Genomic DNA, 4,985 nt, shown 5'->3' with positions numbered 1-4,985 from the left:
TGAAGATCAAAGGAATCAGCTGGATGACAGACCGATCTAATTTGAAATCGAATTGAATCAGATGGATCTTGGAGTTATTGAACTTTATTCTGAAAATTGCGATTATATATATATTTTCGGGGAATTAGGGATGAATAAAAGTGACAATATGCCTTGATATTGTGAGGAAAGTGTAGTTTCGAAGCTAATTTTGTGATGAGTATGTTGATAGACGGTAACGGATATTCTTTAGAATTGATTTAGAATTGACAGGACGCTTGAATGAACGATATAAAGATAGTGTGGGGATTACAAAAAAGATATAAATATCTAAAACACAGTATACTAAGGTAGTATACTAATTGTTGCAAAATAATTATCAGTAAAAAATACAGTGTAATTGCGTAACTGATGTTTCAACAGAACTCTAAATTACTACTTTGAAGATAGAAATAAAAGCAATTCCATATATTAAAAAATTCTTCGATTTGAACTTTTGAAAAGTGACTTGTGAAGATAAATATTCTGATTATTTTCGAACTATCATATTTGATAGAAAAGAAATTAAATTCATATAAACTCTCGAATTTTTAAAGATTTGACGGAGTTTTTATGCGTTGTGCGGGGCAAAAACTCCGTTATATGGAAAAGAATTCAAGAACAAATTTTTCTGCAGCTTATAATGATCTCGAAATTCGGTAGGTAGAAAACAATATATGTGACTCGGTGCGAGTCGTCGCAACAGCGACGTTTCTTGAAGTCTGGCGTCTTTTCGTCATCGATCCAGAGACAAGTTGCAAGCAGTTAGTGCTTAGTAATTAGTGAAAAAATCGTTATTGATCAAAACAATTGATAGTCTGGTATTTCGCAAGTGCTTGTTCCGATGGAGATCGCGAATAAATTTTCGAGCAATATGAGATAAAGTGATCATAATTTTTTGAAGGATTTTAATTTTAATAATTAATGTCGACAAATACCTTTCTCTACGGAAGACGACTAATTCTTTAACTGACACAAGGAAAAAGAAAAGAGTGATAAATAGAACGTTGCCATGCGTAATTATTAATTACACACACAGTGTTGAAGAGAAGACTATATAGAGAGAATCGTATGTTTCTGCTACGAAGACTTCTTGACCGTATAAAATTTCGACAGGATGAGGAGGTCACTCATTAATTGATAACATGTGAGTACGATAATTCTATCCATTATGCAAATGCAAAATTTTTTACACATGTTACGCAAATTTTAATATTTTGTTAGGAATTTTTGTTTTGCTAATGCTAAAATTAAAGTATGTCAGTATGAAATTAAAGTATCAAAATGTTTATGTGTTCAAGCAAAATATTATCACGTTATTGTTATACGTTATTTGAAAATAGCAATACACATTTATATATGTATTACACGTATGTATATGTACATATATACAATAAATATTTATTTACTATAAGTAAATGTTTAGTTGGCAGTATTGAACTAAATATTTATTAAAATTGACTATATTTTTTTCAGTGTATATATATTACATTTTCAAATTATATTAATCAATTTGTGTGTATGTGTGTGTGTGTGTGTGCGTGTGTGTGTGCGCGATCATTCTATAAAATTAACTCCATGATTTAATAGAGCCTGCGTTCTCGCGTAGGTCGAAGTTTTAAATGTCATCGAGTCGGCTATTGCAAGCATAAGTTTGATTACACATCTGAGTGGAAATAATTAGAACAATTCAAAACAAAAATAGTAATTTCAACGAATGGACTTTATTGAGATCGCTGTATTTGAGAGAATAACCCGATGAGAATGACCATTGCGCGGAGCGTTGTGCTTATCAGGATGCACGTATTATCGCGATCATAGTATATTTATTATATAGATATGCGGCCTCTTATCAACTATTTCCGTATATTAACATTAATTAGTGACGATAACGATGACGATAGCTAATATATAGAAACGCATAATCTTCGTTTGCGCGTTTATAAATTTTCGTGTCCAGCACAATACTCAGATCGCTACTGAATGTATGATATACTAATTGTGAAATTGATATCGATCAAAAAGGAGAAATTACATGTATTTGAATCTTCTTTATTTTTTCTTTTTAGATATCATAATCGTATCGTTCTCAGCTATTTCAAATTTAACTTTTTTAATGTTTTTAATAAAAAGCTAATTTATATAAGTCAATCACATAATTTAATTAAATGTACACTGTTAAATCTGTAGTGTCAAATCTAACTTAACGTGAGTCACCTCTTAACTGCTCCTACTCAATAATATCGTTATTTTATATTAAAACAATAACTATATTTGACACGATATAGTGTCAAATTTAACTATCGTTTTGGTAAAGAATAACGATATTCTTAGTAGGAGCAGTGGCGACTCACGTTAGGTTAAATTTGACACTTAGATTTAATAGTGTATAGATATGTATTTCTATTTTAATCGATATATTATTATCATATTATTATACAATGCTGATAATTTTTGTAACGTTAACGAGTGTCTTTGACGTGGATATTCATATACAACCGATATTCCAATAAAAAAATACTATCAACTTCTAGATTTCTAGGCTCAAAGGAACTGGAATATCGCTCATAATCAGTGTCGCAATTCTTATTATGCAATTGAAAATTGTTATTATACATGACGAATGTTATGAATCACGTGATGAAATTTCACTGATAAAAAGACGATGATGATTAACAGCGTATCGGCAGTATCGAACAGCTCTTGTAACTGTAAGAGCTGTTTGATGTTAGTTGCCGACCGATATCAATTAATTTAATTCATTACTGTTAATTATTCTGAGGGGGAGAGAAACGTGAAAAAGATAGACTAATATTTAATTGATATACAGATACAAATTATTGGCTTTAAGACTAGTGTTTTTTTATTTATCCCCTGATTAGTAAAATATACAACTTAGAAAAAAAATTAGCGAACCATTTGTAGGATACTATAAGTATTTTTTCATACAGCGCATGGGCAAATTTATATATTTTTTTTTAAGAATGAAGTTTAAGTTCACTCTTAAAATAATATTATTGAGATATAAATAAGATACTACATAAATTAATACATAAATTGACATAATCTTTGCATTATTAAAATTATGATGTATTTGTCAAGTTTTGTCGCATCATGCATCCAGAAAAAAATAAAAGTTCAAACTTTTCTAAAAAAATAATTATATCGAGTTAAATAATGTTCAAAGCATATCAAAATTTTAACGCTGAACTGCAAGTATAATATATGCTTGTGAAAAAATGATGTTAAAAATTTATCGTTGCAATAATCGCAGTTTCATCATATATTCTAGTCAAGGAAATACATAGTTCGTTACATTTTTCGGAAGAGTGTCAATAAATCGCGAATTACTTCACGAACCTATCGTATTATCAGTTAATGGTTATTACGATCGAGAATAATATGAAATATTTTACTGCATAGCATGACATTACAGCCGCATCTGATGTAAACGACAGTCACGAGCTACAACCGTCATAGTTTGTTATCTAATCCCCTTTTGTTATCTGAAACGAAATTAGAAACAGTGCCTTCGCCTGAGCACGATTCTTCTATATTTCGATTCTTAACTTGTTGCATAGAACATAGAATTCGAAATACAGTTAAAATGTATATGATATGATAGTAGAACATAGTAAATTATTATTTAAGAAAATAATATTCCTCATATATTTACATTAAAAATTGATTTGATTGCAAACATTACAAGATATTGTTGCATTAATTTAATATTATAAATATTCGTCATTGAGTTTTATATTTTTATGATTTTAAATAATAAATATTATCTAATTTAACTGAAACTTGTATAATAATGTGTAATTTGATTTTCGTGACCATATGATTAACTTACAATTAATAATAAATGAATACGAACATGATACAATTTATAAATAAACATATTTTATGAATCTTACATTTAAACAGATCTACATAGTGAAATTCTAGCGGTTATAAATATATCTATTTATCTATCAAGATGCCGTGCCAGACATCGTCAATGATCCAGCATCTGTTGCACGAGATATTCTCCAGGACCGCCATTGCGCTGTCCGGATGTTCCGTTACCTGAACAGTTTTTACTTCTTTTTTTATCTACTATTAACCTTTGACATTATACTAAAATTTATTTCACACGGCAATCATTCTCTTTGAAGCCAATTGCTAAACATCTGTAAAATTTTCTTCTTGTTTACAGATTTTCAACCATTTAAGTAGCAATATCATAGTTTAAATATAAACCGAGAAAATTCTTCTTTTGTAATAATTAATAATATACATATATATGTACTTTTTTAAAATAAATATCTGTGTTACACATAAAACTTTTAGAATTTCTTTTCTATATATAATTAATATTACTACAGCTCTCTTAATATTAACATGTGAATTCTGAACGTATTTATACTTATGAAGAAGTATTAATATATAACTTTTCGTTGAATAAGGATGCAAAATCTATTCTACTCTCTCAGTTGACGAGCTAGTATAAAATTACGCACATTTCGAGATAGATAACTAGTCAGCTATTGTTGCCGGTTAACACACGCATAAGCAATATCACAGTGCGGGAAATAGCTGTTTAGATAAAAACTCATAGTGGAAGAATGGCGGTGCCGGCATATTTCGATGTACCGCGATACGTATTCATGAAGTTATCATTGAGTTCTTAACATCATCCTGTTTGTGTGTTATGGCGCACTGTGTTCCAAAAGAAGGTTCGAATAACGATGAAATTATTCATTGCACCTTACAGTGCACTTTACTATAACAAAATTCATGGATCATATTTCTGGTAAACACATTAGTTTTAATAGGGTTTAATGCTATTCTAATACTATTATAATATATATTATAAATATATATACGAGGGCAAATCAATAAGTACTCATGTTTGAAAACAGGTGACGTTGCTGATGCAAGTTGACATTACCATCGTGTACTACCATCTTTCAAATGACGCCATA

At 29.5% G+C, this 4,985-nt stretch overlaps 1 protein-coding gene across 2 annotated transcripts in view; it reads left to right on the top strand.

Annotated features, from left to right (window-relative positions):
- The first annotated feature begins 1,037 nt into the window (after nt 1-1,037).
- The window catches only part of LOC108725900 (GATA-binding factor A), a 49,412-nt gene continuing 45,464 nt past the window's right edge, over nt 1,038-4,985 (top strand). For both annotated transcript variants that reach the window (XM_018453194.1, XM_018453193.1), the window contains exon 1: nt 1,038-1,165. The gene's annotated coding sequence lies outside the window, so the exon portion shown is untranslated. The remainder of the gene's footprint in view (nt 1,166-4,985) is intronic.

Source organism: Mycetomoellerius zeteki, unplaced genomic scaffold (genome assembly GCF_001594055.1).
Source record: "Mycetomoellerius zeteki isolate Tzet28-1 unplaced genomic scaffold, Tzet1.0 scaffold367, whole genome shotgun sequence".
Taxonomy (NCBI): Eukaryota; Metazoa; Arthropoda; class Insecta; order Hymenoptera; family Formicidae; genus Mycetomoellerius; species Mycetomoellerius zeteki.
The sequence above is the reverse complement of the archived record's forward strand: the minus strand, read 5'-3'. Positions and strand labels throughout refer to the sequence as shown.